Source organism: Aegilops tauschii, chromosome 7 (genome assembly GCF_002575655.3).
Source record: "Aegilops tauschii subsp. strangulata cultivar AL8/78 chromosome 7, Aet v6.0, whole genome shotgun sequence".
In the NCBI taxonomy this organism is placed as follows: domain Eukaryota; kingdom Viridiplantae; phylum Streptophyta; class Magnoliopsida; order Poales; family Poaceae; genus Aegilops; species Aegilops tauschii.
The window spans coordinates 364,574,243-364,594,470 of NC_053041.3; positions in this window are offsets into that span (position 1 = coordinate 364,574,243).

Here is a 20,228-nt window from a genome sequence, read left to right on the forward strand (position 1 = left end):
CTCATGTTATTTCCGTTCTCATTAAAGGGTGATGCTAAGACTTGGTATAATACTCTTGCTCCTGGTTGTGTGTGTAGTCCCCAGGATATGATTTACCACTTCTCTGAAAAATATTTTAATGCTCATAAGAAGCAAGCTACCTTACAAGAAATATTTAACTTTGTGCAAATTGAAGAAGAGAGTCTCCCACAAGCTTGGGGGAGGCTTCTCCAATTGCTAAATGCTTTGCCTGATCATCCTCTTAAGAAAAATGAAATACTTGATATCTTCTATAATGGACTAACCGATGCTTCTAGGGACTTCCTAGATACTTGTGCTGGTTGTGTTTTCAGGGAACGAACTGTTGAACAAGCTGAGGAATTATTGAATAACATATTGAAAAATTATGATGATTGGACTCTTCCTGAACCACCGCTTAAACCCACTCTGAAGAAGAGGGTATCTTATATCTCAGTCCTGAAGATATGCAAGAGGCAAATAAATGTATGAAGGAAAAAGGTATTAAAGCTGAAGATGTCAAAAAATTACCTCCTATTGAAGAAATACATGGACTTGTCACGCCACCACCACTGGTGGTAGAGGTAAACTCTTTAATGAAATTTGATGAAAGTGACACCCCTTACAATAAACATCCTAGTCAATGGCTTTATGAGTTTGATAACTACATTAGAAAACAAGATCACTTCAATGAAAATGTTATCAAACAATTGAAATACAATTCTGATATGATTGCTCGCTTAAGTAACTTTTTATTTAGAATCACTAATGATGTTTGATGTGTAGGAGAACATGCCTCTATGGTTCATACCCAGTTAGAACAAGTTGCTAAATTCAAAAATATGCTTGATGAAATGAATAATAATATAAATGACTGTGATGTTAGAGTAGTAACTAGAGGGGGTAAAATGACTCAGGAACAACTTTATCCTGAGGGACATCCTAAAAGAATTGAACAAGACTCTTAAAGAATTAACACTAATGCACCTAGTCCTTCTAAAAAGAAGAAGGAAAACAAAAATGATAGGACTTTGCATACCTCTAGTGAACCTGAAATAAAAAAAACCTCCTGAAGCTAATAATGATGTTTTTATTTCTGATGCTGAAACTCAAACTAGTAATGAACATTCATCTAGTGATAATGAAAAAGATAATCATGATGTTCATGAAGACACTCAACTAGACAAAGATAAAGAACAAGATAATGATGTTGAAGTAGAACCAGATGTTGATCTTGATAGCCCACAACCTAAAAAATAAAAGATACGATAAAAGAGACTTTGTTGCTCGAAAACATGGAAGGGAAAGAGAACTATGGGTTCAAAAACCCATGCCCTTTCCACCTAAATCAACTAAGAAAAAAGATGATGAGGAATTTGAACACTTTGCTGAAATGATTAGGCCAGTCTTTTTGCGCACTCGCTTGACTGATATTTTAAAGATGGCTCCATATGCAAAATACATGAAAGACATCATCACTACAAAAGGAAAATACTTGAAGCTGAAATATCCACCATGCTTGATAATTATTATTTTAAGGATGGAGTACCTAAAAAACTTGGAGATCCAGGAATACCAACTATACCTTGCTCCATCAAAAGAAACTATGTGAAAACTGCTTTATGTGATCTAGGAGCTGGTGTTAGTGCTATGCCTTTCTCCTTATATAAAAGACTTGACTTGAATAAACTCACACCTACTGAAATATCTTTGCAAATGGCTGACAATCAACTGCTATACCTATCGGTATTTGTGTGGATGTGCCAGTTGTTGTTTGATACGTCTCCAACGTATCTATAATTTTTGATTGCTCCATGCTATATTATCTACTGTTTTGGACATTATTGGGCTTTATTATTCACTTTTATATTATTTTTGGGACTAACCTATTAACCGGAGGCCCAGTCCAGAATTGCTGTTTTTTTGCCTATTTCAGAGTTTCGCAGAAAAGGAATATCAAACGGAGTCCAAACGGAATGAAACCTTCCGGAACGTGATTTTGAGAACGAATATGATCCAGGAGACTTGGACCCTACGCCAAGAAACACAAGAGGAGGCCACGAGATAGGGGGCGCGCCTACCCCCCAGTGCGCGCCCTCCACCCTCGTGGACCCCCTGTTGCTCCACCGACGTACTCCTTCCTCCTATATATACCTACGTACCCCCAAACAATCAGATACGGAACCAAAAACCTAATTCCACCGCCGCAACCTTCTGTACCCACGAGATCCCATCTTGGGGCTTGTTCCGGAGCTCCGCCGGAGGGGGCATCGATCATGGAGGGCTTCTACATCAACACCATAGCCCCTCCGATGAAGTGTGAGTAGTTTACCTCAGACCTTCGGGTCCATAGTTAGTAGCTAGATGGCTTCTTCTCTCTTTTTGGATCTCAATACAATGTTCTCCCCCTCTCTCGTGGATATCTATTCGATGTACTCTTATTTTGCGTTGTGTTTGTTGAGACCGATGAATTGTGGGTGATCAAGTTTATCTATGTACAATATTTGAATCTTCTGAATTCTTTTATGTATGATTGGTTATCTTTGCAAGTCTCTTCGAATTATCAGTTTGGTTTGGCCTACTAGATTGATCTTTCTTCCAATGGGAGAAGTGCTTAGCTTTGGGTTCAATCTTGCGGTGTCCTTTCCAAGTGACAGTAGGGGCAGCAAGGCACGTATTGTATTGTTGCCATCGAGGATAACAAGATGGGATTTTTATCATATTGCATGAATTTATCCCTCTACATCATGTCATCTTGCTTAAGGCGTTACTCTGTTCTTATGAACTTAATACTCCAGATGCATGCTGGATAGCGGTCGATGTGTGGAGTAATAGTAGTAGATGCAGGCAGGAGTCAGTCTACTTGTCTCGGACGTGATGCCTATATACATGATCATACCTAGATATTCTCATAACTATGCTCAATTCTGTCAATTGCTCAACAGTAATTCGTTCACCCACCGTAAAATACTTATGCTCTTGAGAGAAGCCACTAGTGAAACCTATGGCCCCGGGGTCTATCTTCATCATATTAATCTTCCAACACTTAGTTATTTCCTTTGCTTTTTACTTTGCTTTTATTTTACTTTGCATCTTTATCAAAAAATACCAAAAATATTATCCTATCATATCTACCACATCTCACTCTCGTAAGTGACCGTGAAGGGTTTGACAATCCCTTGTCGCGTTGGTTGCGAGGATTTATTTGTTTTATGTAGGTGCGAGGGACTCGCGCGTAGCCTCCTACTGGTTTGATACCTTCGTTCTCAAAAACTGAGGGAAATACTTATGCTACTTTGCTGCATCACCCTTTCCTCTTCAAGGGAAAACCAACACAGTGCTCAAGAGGTAGCAAGAAGGATTTCTGGCGCCATTGCCGGGGAGGTCTACGCAAAAGTCAACATACCAAGTACCCATCACAATCCCATATCTCCCACATTACATTATTTCCCATTTGCCTCTCGTTTTCCTCTCCCCCACTTCACCCTTGCCGTTTTATTCGCCCTCTCTTTTCCGTTTGCCTCTTTTTTGCTTGCTTTTTGTTTGCTCGTGTGTTGGATTGCTTGTTTGTCACGATGGCTCAAGATAATACCAAATTATGTGACTTTACCAATACCAACAATAATGGTTTCCTTAGCACTCCGATTTCTCCTCTTACCAATACTGAATCTTGTGAAATCAATGCTACTTTGTTGAATCTTGTCATGAAAGATCAATTCGCCGGCCTTCCTAGTGAAGATGCCGCTACTCATCTAAATAGCTTCGTTGATTTGTGTGATATGCAAAAGAAGAAAGATGTTGATAATGATATTGTTAAATTGAAGCTATTTCCTTTTTCTCTTAGAGATCGTGCTAAAGCTTGGTTTTCGTCTTTGCCGAAAAATAGTATTGATTCTTGGAACAAGTGCAAAGATGCTTTTATCTCTAAGTATTTTCCTCCCACTAAGATCATCTCTCTTAGAAACGATATTATGAATTTTAAGCAACTTGATCATGAACATGTTGCACAAGCTTGGGAGAGGATGAAATTAATGATACGTAATTACCCTACTCACGGTTTGAATTTGTGGATGATTATACAAAAAATTTATGCCGGATTGAATTTTGCTTCTAGAAATCTTTTAGATTCGGCTGCGGGAGGCACTTTTATGGAAATCACTTTAGGAGAAGCTACTAAACTCCTAGATAATATTATGGTTAATTATTCTCAACGGCACACTAAAAGATCTACTAATAAAAAAGTGCATGCGATAGAAGAAATTAATGTTTTGAGTGGAAAGATGGATGAACTTAATGATATGCCTTTGTCTACTTTGATTGAGAATAATAATGAATCTATGGATGTGGATTTTGTTGGTAGGAATAATTTTGGTAACAATGCGTATAGAGGAAACTTTAATCCTAGGCCTTATCCTAGCAATTCCTCTAATAATTATGGTAATTCCTACAACAACTCTTATGGAAATTTTAACAAGATTCCCTCTGAATTTGAGACTAGTGTTAAAGAGTTTATGAATTCGCAAAAGAATTTTAATGCTTTGCTTGAAGAGAAATTGCTTAAAGTTGATGAATTGGCTAGGAACGTTGATATAATTTCTCTTCATGTTGATTCTTTAAAGCTTAGATCTATTCCTCCTAAGCATGATATCAATGAGTCTCTCAAAACCATGAGAATTTCCATTGATGAGTGCAAAGAAAGAACCGCTAGGATGCGTGCTAAGAAATATTGCTTTATGAAAGCGTGTTCTTCAAATTTCTATGAAAATAAAGATGAAGATCTAAAAGTAATTGATGTGTCCCCTATTAAATCTTTGTTTTGCAATATAAATCTTGATAATGATGGGACTGAATATGATCCACCTTTACCTAGAAGGCGTTCCAAAAATTCGGAGTTTTTAGATCTTGATGCTAAAATTGATAAAAGTGGGATTGAAGAAATCAAAACCCTAGATGTTAATAAACCCACTATTTTGGATTTCAAGGAATTTAATTATGAAAATTGCTCTTTGATATATTGTATTTCCTTGTTGCAATCCGTGCTAAATTCTCCTCATGCTTATAGTCAAAATAAAGCGTTTACTAAACATATCGTTGATGCCTTGATGCAATCTTATGAAGAAAGGCTTGAGTTGGAAGTGTCTATCCCTAGAAAACTTTATGATGAGTGGGAACCTACAATTAAAATTAAGATTAAGGATCATGAGTTCTATTCTTTATGTGATTTGGGTGCTAGTGTTTCCACTATTCCCAAAACTTTGTGCGATTTGCTAGATTTCGTAATTTTGATGATTGCTCTCTAAACTTGCACCTTGCGAATTCCACTATTAAGAAACCTATGGGAAGAATTAATCATATTCTATTGTTGCAAATAGGAACTATGTGCCCGTAGATTTTATCGTTCTTGATATAGATTGCAATCCTTCATGTCCTATTATTCTTGGTAGACCTTTCCTTAGAACGATTGGTGCAATTATTGATATGAAGAAGGGGAATATTAGATTCCAATTTCCATTAAAGAAAGGCATGGAACACTTCCCTAGGAAGAAAATAAAATTACCGTATGAATCTATCATGGGAGCCACTTATGTATTGCCTACCAAAGATGGCAATACCTAGATCTATCCTTGCTTTTATGCCTAGCTAGGGGCGTTAAACGATAGCGCTTGTTGGGAGGCAACCCAATTTTATTTTTAGTTTTTTTGCTTTTTGATTCTGTTTAGGAATAAATATTTGATCTAGCCTCTGGTTAGATGTGTTTTTATTTTTTAATTAGTGTTTGTGCAAAGTTAAACCTATAGGATCTTCTTGGATGAAAGTTATTTGATCTTGCTGTAATTTCCAGAAACTTTCTGCTCACGAAAATAATTGTTAAAAATCACCAGAACGTGATAAAATAGTGATTCCAATTGATGCAGATCAATAAACAAATTGTCTAGGTCTCCCTATTTTGGATGATATTTTGGAGTTCCAGAAGTTTGCGTTAGTTACAGATTACTACAGACTGTTCTGTTTTTGACAGATTCTGTTTTTTGTGTGTTGTTTGCTTATTTTGATGAATCTATGGCTAGTAAAATAGTTTATAAACCATAGAGAAGTTGGAATACAGTAGGTTTAACACCAATATAAATAAAGAATGATTTCATTACAGTACCTTGAAGTGGTCTTTTGTTTTCTTTCGCTAACGGAGCTCACGAGATTTTCTGTTGAGTTTTGTGTTGTGAAGTTTTCAAGTTTTGGGTGAAAGATTTTGATGGGTTATGGAACAAGGAGTGGAAAGAGCCTAAGCATGGGGATTCCCATGGCACCCCCAAGATAATCTCAGTACACCATAAATCCAAAGCTTGGGGATGCCCCGGAAGGCATCCCCTCTTTCGTCTACTTCCATCGGTAACTTTACTTGTAGCTATATTTTTATTCACCACATGATATGTGTTTTGCTTGGAGCGTCTTGTATGATTTGAGTATTTGCTTTTTAGTTTACCACAATCATCCTTGCTGTACACACCTTTTAAGAGATCCACACATGATTTAGAATTTGCTAGAATACTCTATGTGCTTCGCTTATATCTTTTGAGTTATATAGTTTTGCTCTAGTACTTCACTTATATCTTTTAGAGCACGGTGGTGGATTTGTTTTATAGAAACTATTGATCTCTCATGATTCACTTAGATTATTTTGAGAGTCTTAAATAGCATGGTAATTTTCTTAAATAATCCTAATATGCTCGGTATTCAAGATTAGTAAAAACTTTCTTATGAGTGTGTTGAATACTATGAGAAGTTTGATGCTTGATAATTGTTTTGAGATATGAAGATGGTGATATTAGAGTCATGCTAGTTGAGTAGTTGTGAATTTGAGAAATACTTGTGTTAAAGTTTGTGATTCCCGTAGCATGCACGTATGGTGAACCGTTATGTGATGAAGTCGGAGCATGATTTATTTATTGATTGTCTTCCTTATGAGTGGCGGTCGGGGACGAGCGATGGTCTTTTCCTACCAATCTATCCCCCTAGGAGCATGCGCGTAATACTTTGCTTTGATAACTTGTAGATTTTTGCAATAAGTATATGAGTTCTTTATGACTAATGTTGAGTCCATGGACTATACGCACCCTTCTTCCTCCCACCATTGCTAGCCTCTCTAACACCGCACACTTTTCGCCGGTATCATACACCCACCATAAACCTTCCTCAAAACAGCCACCATACCTACCTAGCATGGCATTTACATAGCCATTCCGAGATATATTGCCATGCAACTTTCCACCGTTCCGTTTATTATGACACGCTCCATCATTGTCATATTTCTTTGCATGATCATGTAGTTGACATCGTATTTGTGGCAAATACCACCGTTCATAATTCTTTCATACACGTCACTCTTGATTCGTTGCATATCCCGGTACACCGCCGGAGGCATTCATAGAGTCATATTTTGTTCTAAGTATCGAGTTGTAATTGTTGAGTTGTAAGAAAATAAAAGTGTGACGATCTTCATTTTTAGAGCATTGTCCCAAGTGAGGAAAAGGATGATGGAGACTATGATTCCCCCACAAGTCGGGATGAGACTCCGGACGAAAAATAATAATAATAAAAAGAGAGGCCATAAAAAAAGAGAAGGCCCAAATAAAAAAATGAGAGAAAAAGAGAGAAGGGACAATGTTACTATCCTTTTACCACACTTGTGCTTCAAAGTAGCACCCTGATCTTCATGATAGAGAGTCTCTCATTTTGTCACTTTCATATACTAGTGGGAATTTTTCATTATAGAACTTGGCTTGCATATTCCAATGATGGGCTTCCTCAAAATGCCCTAGGTCTTCGTGAGCAAGCGAGTTGGATGCACACCCACTTAGTTTCTTTTGTTGAGCTTTCATATACTTATAGCCCTAGTGCATCCGTTGCATGGCAATCCCTACTCACTCACATTGATATCTATTGATGGGCATCTCCATAGCCCATTGATACGCCTAGTTGATGTGAGCCTATCTTCCCCCTTTTTGTCTTCTCCACAACCACCATTCTATTCCACATATAGTGCTATGTCCATGGCTCACGCTCATGTATTGCGTGAAGATTGAAAAAGTTCGAGAACGTCAAAAGTATGAAACAATTGCTTGGCTTGTCATCGGGGTTGTGCATGATTTAAATACTTTGTGTGGTGAAGATAGAGCATAGCCAGACTATATGATTTTGTAGGGATAACTTTCTTTGGCCATATTATTTTGAGAAGACATGATTGCTCAGTTAGTATGCTTGAAGTATTATTATTTTTATGTCAATATTAAACTTTTGTCTTGAATCTTTCGGATCTGAATATTCATACCACAATTAAGAAGAATTACATTGAAATTATGCCAAGTAGCACTCCGCATCAAAAATTCTGTTTTTATCATTTACCTACTCGAGGAAGAGCAGGAATTAAGCTTGGGGATGCTTGATACGTCCCCAACGTATCTATAATTTTTGATTGCTCCATGCTATATTATCTACTGTTTTGGACATTATTGGACTTTATTATTCACTTCTATATTATTTTTGGGACTAACCTATTAATCGGAGGCCAAGCCCAGAATTGTTGTTTTTTTGCCTATTTCAGAGTTTCGCAGAAAAGGAATATCAAACGGAGTCCAAACGGAATGAAACCTTCGGGAACGTGTTTTTCAGAACGAATATGATCCAGGAGACTTGGACCCTACGTCAAGAAACAAAAGAGGAGGCCACGAGGTAGGGGGCGCGCCTACCCCCCAGGGCGCGCCCTCCACCCTCGTGGGCCCCCTGTTGCTCCACCGACGTACTCCTTCCTCCTATATATACCTACGTACCCCCAAACAATCAGATACGGAGCCAAAAACCTAATTCCTCTGCCGCAACCTTATGTACCCACGAGATCCCATCTTGGGGCATGTTCCGGAGCTCCGCCGGAGGGGGCATCGATCATGGAGGGCTTGTACATCAACACCATAGCCCCTTCGATGAAGTGTGAGTAGTTTACCTCAGACCTTCGGGTCCATAGTTAGTAGCTAGATGGCTTCTTCTCTCTTTTTGGATCTCAATACAATGTTCTCCACCTCTCTCGTGGAGATCTATTCGATGTAATCTTCTTTTGCGGTGTGTTTGTTGAGACCGATGAATTATGTGTTTATGATCAAGTTTATCTATGAACAATATTTGAATCTTCTGAATTCTTTTATGTATGATTGGTTATCTTTGCAAGTCTCTTCGAATTATCAGTTTGGTTTTGCCTACTACATTGATCTTTCTTGCAATGGGAGAAGTGCTTAGCTTTGGGTTCAATCTTGCGGTGTCCTTTCCCAGTGACAGTAGGGGCAGCAAGGCACGTATTGTATTGTTGCCATCGAGGATAACAAGATGGGGTTTTTATCATATTCCATGAATTTATCCCTCTGCATCATGTCATCTTGCTTAAGGCGTTACTCTGTTCTTATGAACTTAATACTCTAGATGCATGCTGGATAGCGGTCGATGTGTGGAGTAATAGTAGTAGATGCAGGCAGGAGTCGGTCTACTTGTCTCGGACGTGATGCCTATATACATGATCATACCTAGACATTCTCATAACTATGCTCAATTCTGTCAATTGCACAACAGTAATTCGTTCACCCACCATAAAATACTTATGCTCTTGAGAGAAGCCACTAGTGGAACCTATGGCCCCCGGTCTATCTTCATCATATTAATCTTCCAACACTTAGTTATTTCCTTTGCTTTTTACTTTGCTTTTATTTTACTTTGCTTCTTTATCAAAAAATACCAAAAATATTATCCTATCATATCTACCAGATCTCACTCTCGTAAGTGACCGTGAAGGGATTGACAACCCCTTATCGCGTTGGTTGCGAGGATTTATTTGTTTTGTGTAGGTGCGAGGGACTCGCGCGTAGCCTCCTACTAGATTGATACCTTGGTTCTCAAAAACTAAGGGAAATACTTATGCTACTTTGGTGCATCACCCTTTCCTCTTCAAGGGAAAACCAACGCAGTGCTCAAGAGGTAGCATTGTTGCAAATGTTACTATCTTTACACACTTTGTTATACTAGAGATGCCCGAGGACGACCACTTGTCGATTATCCTTGGTAGACCCTTTTTGAATACTGCAGGGGTTGTTATTGATTGTAATAAAAGCGAAGTCACTTTTCATATCAGTGGTAATGAGTATACGGTGCACTTTCCGAAGAAACAATTCCAAGTGAATGTTATTAATGTTACTGAAAAATCTCTGACACTCACTATTGGAAGTTTTCAACTACCTCTACCTACTGCCAAAAAGAAATATGATATACTCATTGTTGGGGACATGAATATCCCCGTTGAGGTAACTTAGTGTTTTACGAAACTTCTTTGGTTTCATGCTAATCGAAGGTGGTTGTTAATAAGACTTGATCAACCTTATTAATGGATCATTTTTGAGAGGTATGAAGTTGATGAGTTTAGTAGGCACTACCTTCTGTCCTTCCATTTTATTTTCTAATTTTCTTAGTTAAATAAAAGAAAATGCCATGTTTATCATGTTTTATGAATTTTCCATGCAATAAAAATGACCCAAAAATGAAAGTTCTCAGAATGTCCTGAAAATTTAATACGATTTTCTCTGAATAATTCTGAATTTTTAGTGCTAGTAACATCAGAGGGGGGGTGCACCAGGTGGGCACAACCCACCTGGGCGCGCCCTGGTGTGTTGTGGTCCCCATGTGGGCTCCCTCACTTATCTCTTTAGCCCATGTCATCTCCTACCTCCAGAAAAAATCACCATTGCTCTCTCTCTCTCTCATGTTCTTGCTCTCAAACCTGCGGATTTCGATCTCTTTGCTCGAAGCTCCATTTTTGAAACTGTTTTGGGGGTTCGCTACTTGGTATGTGACTCCTCCATTGCTCCAATTAGTTTTTGCTTTAGTGGGTTATATTTGGAATAATTAGCTACTATTGGTGCTACTGTAGATGAGCTTGCATGTTGAATTCTTAGATTTCTAAGTAGTTTGAATGCTTGATATAGCCTCTATGCATGCTTATGAGTAGTTGCTATCAATCTTGTGAAGTTTTGTTGACAAAAATTTTATGGACTAAATTTATTCAGAATTTTATTTATAGGAATAAGATGAGTTTCTTTAGGAGTTCTTCGAGGGGGAACTCTTCGGGGGCATCATCTAGTAGTGGCTTAGTGCGTCGGTCTTATGTTGAACCAAGCACAAGTTCAATATGAGGTCGCTATCAAATCCTGCCTATGGTTGTGCAATGATTTTATGGTGAATGCAGGTATTAAAGAAGAATTTGAGCAATATGTTCACAATGCCGAGCTCGGTCCCTACATTGAAGATAAGTGCAACCAGCATCTCAACCTCATAGAATCGTTCAATAAAGAATTAAAATTTCATCCTCGTGAGTCTAGAGTGTCGTTTAAACTGTATGACCGTCCATTTACCTTGCCTCTAGAGACGTTTTCTAATATCTGCAAAATTCCATTTGGGATTCGCTAGACGAACCACGAAGGTCTGAGTATGAGACATTCCTAACTAGCCTTTGTTATGGAGATGATAGAGGAGTGACACAAGGTAGAATAAAATGTATTCACTTCCCATCAATTCAATAATTTACACTATTTATTGGCAAATGCATCGTAGGCAAACAAGACTGTAGTACACGGTGTGCTCCTGACTTGAGCCTCATACACACTGCCCTCACCAGTATCTAATGTTATAACCTTGGAGCAATTGTTGCACACAGGTTGCAACACAACACTGGTAGTGATTATTTTTATGGTAGGATTTATGCTTCACGTTTAATAACGGAGCTGGATGTTTCACCTTGGCCTAATGACCCTATCTTACCTACTCAGTACTTAGACTTTGAGGCCATGAAGCGCCATAAGTTCCTTAAGGGCAAAATCACGGATTATACTTATAACCCGAGGTTCAATAAAAAAGACACTGCGCATATTGATTTGCCTGCGCCTGCTCTCTTTAATTTTGACACCAAAAGAAGATATTATGTTTCTGAGAGCAAGGCTCGCGCGCACAACACGGAATTCGCGGCTGCTCAGCGGGTTAATGTGGTTCCACCAAGAGCCTCCGTTAACTACCACTCTGACTACTATGCACGTCGCGGATGATGATTACCAAGTTAGGCCAAAAGCCTAAGCTTGGGCGAGTACGTATTCCCATTTACATTCATGTTCACACATTTCATTCCAGTTGTCGGTGTTCACACTTTTTCATTGTATCATCCATGTTAAATTTATTTTCTCACTTTCTTCTTGTGTGTTTGCAAAACTTTGAGAAAACCCAAAAATATTTCTTGTTTGTTTTCGGTTTTTCTTTCTAGTTTGTTTAGTTGTAGTATTAAAAGAAAACCCAAAACAATTTCTCTTTTTATGCTTGTTGGGAGCTCTCCCGTGTAAATAGTTTTTCTCGTTTTTGTTTTCCCTTCTTTACTTTGCTTTCTTCTAGAAAAAATAAAAACTCCAAAAATATTTTAGTGTGTTTCTCTGAAATTCTTTTTTGTTTATTGAGTCATACCAAGGACAAGACCACGATGAAAATGTTGAGTGGTTCTCATATGCGTTATTGTTGATCTAACAAAGAGCCCAAATTACCTTGTCTTCTCCTTTTGAATAATTTTTTTGCAGATTCCAGCTTAGTCCATGGCACTCTTGCACTATTATTATTTTCATATCTGTCGCGGGATATCCGCGACCACCTATGGGAGCGGGCGGCCCCTTGCTGGTTCGGCGGGGGACGTCGCGTTGCACTAAAAGTGCTAGTTATAGACTAGAGGGGGTGAATAGGCGATTTTTATGAAAGTCTTCAAAACACGGGGGCTTTGAAGACAAACAATAGAAATGAACCTATTGACATGCAGCGGAAGGTAGACTACACTAGACAAGCCATAGTCAAGTAAACAATGAAGTGAAAGCACGAAGACTATTAGCAGCTAGGTAGTAAGGATCGGGATGGAAGATAGAATGAAGCCAAACAACAATAGTCGTCACACAGTGAAGTCAATCAGATCAAGCTAGCAGGCTATGACTTCATGAAGACAAACTGTAAGTAAAGAGAGGTAAGAGATAGAACCAGTTGCTCGGTGAGGACAGGGATTTGTTGGACCAGTTCCAGTTGTTGTGACAACTGTACGTCTGGTTAGGGAGGCTGAGATTGAACTCAGAAGACCGCGTCTTCACCTTATTCCCCTTGAGCTAAGGACACTTAGTCCTCGCCCAATCACTCTGGTAAGTCTTCAAGGTAGACTTCCAAACCTTCACAGACTTGGTTCACCGGCAATCCACAATGACTCTTGGATGCTCAGAACGTGACGCCTAACCGGCTGGAGGATACACAGTCCTCAGGTGTAATAAGTCATCAGATCACGCGGACAAAAAGACTTTAGTGATGCCTAACACTCTTTGGCTCTGGGTGTTTTGGGCTTTGTCCTCGCAAGGATCTCTCTCTCAAATGCTTCGGAGGTGGGTTGCTCTCAAACGACAAAAGCCGTGCACTAACTCTGAGCACCACCAATTTATGGTGTAGGGGATGGGCTATTTATAGCCAGGAGGCAACCCGACCTGATTTGTCTGAAATGACCTTGGGACACTAAGGAACTGACACGTGTCCAATGGTCAGATTTCAAACACATGCGGTAGCTTGACTTGGGCTACAAGTAAAGCTGACTCATCCAGCTTTGGATAAGATTTGTTCTCATTGTCTTCGCTCGAAGACATAGGATTTGGTTGAGCATCACTTCAGTCACTCTGACTTTGTTCACTTGGACCCCACTTAACAGTGCGGTGGTTCCTATGACTCAACAAAGAAGAAAAGGAAACTACGAAACAACTATGTCTTCGCACTCCATAGTCTTCACGTGAATGTCTTCTCGAGTCATAATCTTCGTTGTGAATATCTTCACATACCACCATTGTCTTCAATGTCTTCACACATTTTTACGGGTCATCTCCGGTAGGTAAACCGAATCAATGAGGGACTACTACCTGTGTTATCCTGCAATTCTCACAAACACATTAGTCCCCCAACCAAGTTTGTCGTCAATACTCCAAAACCAACTAGGGGTGGCACTAGATGCACTTACAATCTTCCCCTTTTTGGTGATTGATGACAAACTGGTTGAAGTTTTCAACGGGGATAAAAGTATGTGAAATTGTAAGGGTTAAGGCATTGTCTTCATAAGTAGCAAAAGGCTCCCCCTAAAGATGTGCATATAAGTAGTTTGCTTTTGAATGCAAATGCACATGGCAGGTTTTCCTTTGTGGAGATCCTCTTAAACTTTTGAAGACAATTTATCATGCATATAGAGATAAGACAAAGATAATGACATGCATAATGAAAAATGGACGTCTGCGGAATGACTTCATGCGGAATTTACCATCGCATCATAGAATAGCAGACAAAGTAGCAGACGACCATCCAGTTTAAGTGTTACAACCCAAAGAACCAAATGTATCAAAAACGAGAGTTTTAATCACTTGGCGAAAAGATATAGCAACCACCCATATGGACCCGCTTGAAGACTATCAACTCATATGCTTCTCCCCCTTTTATCAGTAAGGACCAAAAAGGTTTGAAGACATAGAGCATCTACTCGTTCCCATCAGGAGTAGATGAAGGTGCAGGGTCGACGTTGGAGTTCGGTGGTGCAGAGGGGCCTGGTGCAGTGTCGATATGTGGCGAAGTCATGGTTGGTGAAGTGGCATTGTCTTCATCATCGACGACTCTCGCAACAACAGTTCCAGCCGAAGATGAATACTCCGAGTCTTCTAAGGAAGGAGTACGACGCAAGACGGCATTCCGAGGAGGCGTGGAATCAAATTTGAAGCGCTCTGTGAAGCCATCTTCGCGAAGATCGTCTTCAGAGCTTAGCAAAGTCAGACTCTTCCAAGACCTCCGACGGGCTTCATGTGATACGAATGCGTTCTTGGTGGCAAGATTGCGAATGCGATTAACGTCCACCAAGAGACTCTGCATCTGACGCTTTAGCTAGTCATGGTGCCTATCCTGTTTCTGATGTAAGGCCACAAGAAGCTCTCGGTCATTGAGTACACGAGATCGCTTCCGAGGCCTTTGAGCAATGGTGCTTTCAGTGGCTTCAGTGTTTGCACGATGAGGTGCACGTGTATTTCCAGCAAGAGGGTAAGTAGGAGTGGCAGCATTTGGAACATGAACCCCTTCAATTGGTTGCGTGAAACTCTGATGATCAACGTTATGAAGATAAAGTGGTTCCTTGGTAGGCTCACGGTAGATGGCTTCGACAGACATATCAACCTCAGGCAAGAAGATAAGATGGTTGCGCGCTGAGGGCTGATAGTTGACAGAAGAGTGAAGCTTGATTAAGCGCACCACCCATGGAGCATAAAACTTCAAGCCAAATAGATCAACTCCAGATGTTGCAAGTTGCTTGATGAAGAAATCTTGAGCATTGAAGCTGATGCCATTGAGAATATAGAACACCAATGTCTTCATTGTGCCTTCAAGCTTGGCTGCAGGAGAATGTCCTTTGACGGGCCAGAGAGTTCGCCTTACAATGTGATAAATGGTAAGGGGCAAATACTCGATGTCTTCGACAACTTAGGATATTCAGCATCTTGTGGCAGTGGCTTCATCATGCTGAGCATCTGACTCATGTTGGGCTCATGCTTCTGAAAGATGCTCTCCTATGCATTCCTGTGTAGCTGACAACCATGTTCATAGAGCTCACCTGGAGTGGGCAGGGGAGTAAGCTCAATGATATCTTGAGCTTTGGCTTCATGGTGCACATCACATGTCATCCACTCAAGGACCCAAGTCTTCGGATCCCTGTTGTAGCCACGAATGTGAAGAGTGGCATAGAATTGCAGCAGAAGGTCCTCATTCCAATGCTCTTTGTCAGTTACGAACTGCAGAAGGCCAGCATCTCTGAAATAGTCTAGAGCTTCTTCCAAGCAGGGCAGACCAGCAATGGCTTCACAATCCAGATGCATGTGAGGAAAGATGCGCCCTTGATTGTACAATACACATGAGTAATAACTGCGCTGTTGATAGCTCCAGAAGTGATCAGATGAGATCTTTGGCTTTGATTAAGGGTTCTTGACACTGTCAAAGAATGTGTTGTGTGCCCTGAAGCTATTTACACTAAACGATCCTGGCGATGTCGCAGCACCGGGAAACCTTGGGAGTCTGGGATTTGGCTTCTGGACCTGAGGCCTTTGCTCCCCATGGTATTCATATTGTGGTCCGGGAGCAGTGGGAGGAACCAGAACAGGCCATCGGACAGTGACAAGTTGGCCGCTATCATATGCCTGATCAATAGTGTGAGGCCTTGGGAGTGGAACAGCAGCATCGGCATTGACTATGGCGTCAGGTTGCACACTAGCTTCAGGCGCAACATTAGCTTCAGGCGCCACATTGTCTTCAGCCATGACAGCGTCATTGGCTTCAGTAGTGTTGTTTGTGGCCGCCTCAATGTTTTCAACCTCCGTTTCAGTAGCAGGAGGGTCGGGCATAGACACGTTCTCTTCGAGAACAACTTCTTGAGTAACAGGGGGTGTGGCAACCCTTTCTTCTTCTTCTCTTGGTTCTTGATTGTCATCGGCTGATGCAGCCGGAATGTCTTCAGCAGCTTTGGCTTCGGACTCAAAGACATTCATGGTAGGGGTGGCGTCAATAAACACTTGGCGTGCCACTGAGTTTTGAGGCGCTTCCCCATCCGGAATGCTCGACATGGCGACCTGTGGCCTAGGGCCTTTCGAAGCCTGCGGAAAGCTGGCAACGCCTGTGGTGATGGAGTGGTCTACACCATGTAATTGTGGTCGTCAAGCACCAGAGTGGTGGCTTGAGGTGGTGGAGTTCTGGGTGTGTCATATTGACTTGGTGTGTCTTGTTAAGGGTGATCAGCCCACGATGCATCCTGAGCAATTGGCGTTAAGGGACGACCAATGATGATGAGTTTGTTGTTCGTAAGAACAGGCGATGATACCAGTTGGTGCTCGATCTGAGGAAGGACTTCATCATCTTCTACATTGTCATCATGACCAATGTCTTCAGCTATGATGGGGTCGACAGCTAGAGTTTCTTCATCTTCAGGAGCCTTTGTGGAAGCAAGCTCGTGAACTACAAGTTGACGCTCTTAGTTGGTGGAGGCAGGACGAGCAACTGAGATGGGCTCGACAACAAGTGGCTATGTGGCAGCAGCACGCTCTTTCCGCGAAGACTTTGTCTTCGGCTTCTTTGTTTATGGAGCACCATCAGAGGCATTCTTGTGCTGGCGCTTCTTGGCTTCGGCCTCAGCTTCCCTTGTCTTCTTCAGTTCTGAAGCTGCTGAGGGGACCTTAGGCTTCGAGCTTGTCATACTGGCAGGGAAGACAATGCGAGGTGCTTCCTGCCTTGATGCTTCAGCTTGGGCCACAACAGACTTCTTCTTCTGTTTGGCAGCCATCTTGGGGTCGATGCCTGGATGCCCAAGAGCATTGCGCTTTTCTGCCTCATTGTGTGCTTGAACACATTTTTCTGTGAAGTATTTCATCCGCTCTCTTGAACCTTTTGCTTCTTCATGCTTCTTGTGAAACTCTTCCTTGAGGTCATGCAACATCTGCTTGAAGCTTTGAACATCAGCCACACTGAGCTTGGCCATGTTCTTCTTGAATTGAGCCTTTTCATAATCAATTTTGTTCTTTAGCTCGACGATCTTCTGAGCCAGAGCCAGCTCATTAGCAATGGCTCCGTGGAATGTGACGCTTATGTCCACCGATAGCTGAAGATCATCAATGCTGAGGCTCGGGTTGTCAAACCATTCATCGATGAAGTTATTCAGAATATCTACATCAAAGAGGGGCAGATCATTGAAGATCTCCGCCTCTTGCTTGCTCTTGATTAGTAGCTCAAGGGCATCATCACCAAGATCTTCATCACTTGACAAATCAATGGTGGCATCCTCATTTCGCAGAACGGCAGTAGGGGTCAGTTTTTGCGCAGAACTCTTGATGAGCTTCTTCTTCATCTTGGACTTCTCTGTCTTCTTGGAGACATGAGAAAGATCTTCAGATTGCACACTGGCTTCGGGAGGTGCAGAGGCCAATGGCTTCACACGCGAAGCTCTTTGTGCGGCAGAGGGCTTTGAAGCCTTTGTTTTTCTTTTGCTTCTGCGTCTTAGGTGGAGCTGGCGCTTCATCAGAATCCGCATCATCAGCTGAGTGATCCACGGTGGCCCCCTGTACTGCTATGTGAGTGATGAGGCCTTCGAGGTTATAGAAGGGGCCGACGACGTTTGGATTTGCATCACGGGTGCCATCAGCCCTTGGAGCAGATGGACCAGGGTTGAAGTCGAGTCCAAATGCTTTCTTGTTCTTAGCATCAGAATCTTTTGCAAACTTATAGTTGTGCTTGAACAGATTGTCCTCGTGACACCATAGCAGAGGATGGGTCGGCATTCTCGGGCTGCGGTCCTCGGACCATGCATGGGTAGAAGCCTTGAGCAATGGCTTCGGACTTGGACTTGGGCTGCAGATTTTTGTATAAAATATCTCCCCATGGTTGCTTGATGGCGTTCTTGTCAGCATATTCAGCAGTCACATATCTGTATAGGAACCATTGTTCCTCCCACTATCTTCGAATCCATTCGATTCGAGTCTTGCGCTAACCATAGTTCTCTTCAGGATCTGTCTTACAGTTCATACAGATCTGGAGGTAAATCCTTGGATGTATCTCCACGGTGCTGCCTGCCGCCTTTCCTTGCAGATTTTTTAGTTGCCATAATATTCAGACTGAAAGGCTTCAATGCAGTGAATGGCTTCCTTTTGCTGGTCAGACAGGAACTGGCTTCTGGAGAGTTGATGTGAAGCTGTAAGAACTCTGCAAATGAATGCAGACTATGAGAACCAAGGGATTCTCCCACGGACATGTACTGTGACAGCATTAGAGGTGCGAGGGAAGGGGAGAGGTCATATGCATTCTTAGAAGATTTTGAAGATAAATCAGTTTGAAGACATTGACCTCATAGCGCGAAGACATTCACTTATTTGGTGAGAGTCAGTTCCAGATTTGTACGAATCCAAGAATAAGTACAAGTGAGGAATCTAACTAGTTGTGAAGCATAAGTGAATATACTTTGCAAGATATGAGATGCAGAAGAAGATAGATCTAGTTTTGGAAGTTGAGAAACCACTTTTGGTTGAAGTGGATGGATCTGATGAATCAAAAAGGCAGTAAAAAGTAAGTTTTAATTACCGCACGAAGAACTGCTGGACGAAGTTGAGAGGGAGGCCGAGCAGTTCAATCTCCCGCACCCTAACTTGGCGGCGGAAGACACCTACGGCAGCGGCGGAGAGGACGAGGTCCGCGGCCGGCGTGAGGACGGCGTCGAAGAAGTCACGGCAGCTAACCGCTTCGTCTCCAGCGTCGAGGCGAGCTAGCGAAGGCGCTAGGGTTTGTGCGAGGTGGCGAGGTGGAAGAAGAGATAATGACCGCGGTGAGTTTTGTATTTATAAGGAGAGGGACAGCACATCGTAATTACGCAGGTGCCCCTGGCGGTTCACATCTGAAGGACACGCGGCATGCATGCAACACATTGGAAGTTGTTCCATGTTCCCACACACGCCTGGACTGTAGGGTGGTCATTCCGGCTTCTCTGGGTTTCAGGCAATAAGGATATAACATTAAAACAGATTCAACTTTTGTCTCTGTATCTTCTGCTAACAAGGACGCGGAGAAGACATTCGACAGTTTCAATAGAATGCATATGATTTAGATAGATAGAATCTGAGGTAGAAGCATAGAAAAGGGGTTAGGGTCCGATCACATTCACTTAGATCAAAAGATTCAAACATGCAGACATAGCCATAAGTGAATGCTGTAGAGGACACAAATATATGTATATATCATAATAAGACCAAATCAACATTGTGAAGATAAACATGAAGTCAAATCAATGTTGAAGACAAACCAAATGCGAAGACTTTGCAAATGTGATGCCAAACGAAACACTTCAAACAAAAGTTTGGTGGTGGCATTACCCACCGTATAGGAAGTATTAGACCCAGACACAACGCACAATTATCGTGGCGCTCCAAAGTCAAATTCCACATTAATGTATTCACACTTAGAGTGTATGTATTCATTGATTGAAGATATACTTTACTTCGTGTGTTGCACATCTAAGTCATCAACATGCATAAGCGTTAGGATGTGTGTCCAATCACAGGACATTTGAGGATTCTAAGATATTTAGCTCACAC